The sequence below is a fragment of the Oryctolagus cuniculus genome, unplaced genomic scaffold (genome assembly GCF_964237555.1).
Source record: "Oryctolagus cuniculus unplaced genomic scaffold, mOryCun1.1 SCAFFOLD_102, whole genome shotgun sequence".
Taxonomy (NCBI): domain Eukaryota; kingdom Metazoa; phylum Chordata; class Mammalia; order Lagomorpha; family Leporidae; genus Oryctolagus; species Oryctolagus cuniculus.
The window spans coordinates 171,754-172,648 of NW_027208333.1; the positions used below are offsets into that span (position 1 = coordinate 171,754).

General features: G+C 38.7%; 1 pseudogene; it reads left to right on the plus strand.

The window, feature by feature from the left end:
* The first annotated feature begins 330 nt into the window (after positions 1-330).
* Positions 331-398, plus strand: LOC138848228 (U6 spliceosomal RNA; annotated as a pseudogene).
* The last annotated feature ends 497 nt before the right edge of the window (positions 399-895 follow it).

An 895-nucleotide genomic window follows, 5' to 3' on the forward strand; every position in this document is an offset into this window, starting at 1 on the left:
CTCCCAGGGTGCACACTAGCAGAAACTTGCCTCAAAGCAGAGAAGCTACCACTCAAGCCAGACATTTGTATATGGGATGTGGGTGTGTGGTGGTGATAGCAAGCCCTCATAGATAAAAAAAAAAAGACAAAGTTATTTCTATGCCAAGGAAATTACTCTGTAGTCTTTCTCTTATAAACTACGTATTGCTGAACCTAGATAATTTTTCCTTTATTTAACAATGACATGAAAATGTCAGTTGAGTTGGCTTTCCTGAAGACCTTTTTTCTTGAATATTAGTGGCTAGTTGAGATAAATTCTTTTCATCTCTTTCTCGCTTCGGCAGCACATGTGCTCGCTTCGGCAGCACATATACTAAAATTGGAACGATACAGAGAAGATTAGCATGCCCCTGCGCAGTAAGGTTTCTTTACCTCCCTGTAGGCTCTGCTCTCCAGAGGTGAACAGGGTCCTCTAAACCCACTTGCTGCACACACAAACACCTGAGTGTTGTATTCTCCCACAGGTGTTGGAGACTGATATGGTGTTCTGATTTATATTTACATAATGGCTAGTGACATCGGGCATATTCACATGTTTTGACCATGTACATTTCTTCTGAGAAATGTCTATTCAGATCCTTGCCTGTTTCTTCACTGTATTTTTTGGAGTTTTTCCAATTCATGTAAATGCTCTGGAAATCTGTAAACATTCAGAGTTTTAATTTTTCCTGCCATCTGTTCATTGTATCTACACTCTGATGTTTACTTTGTTGTGAAGAAGTATCTTAGTTGGATATACTCAAATGTCTCTGTTTTTATTTCTGTGACTATTGCTATTGGAATCTTACCCAAAAGCTATTGTGTGTTGACAATATTTAGAGTTTCCCTATGTTTACTTGGGTTTGGGTCTTATG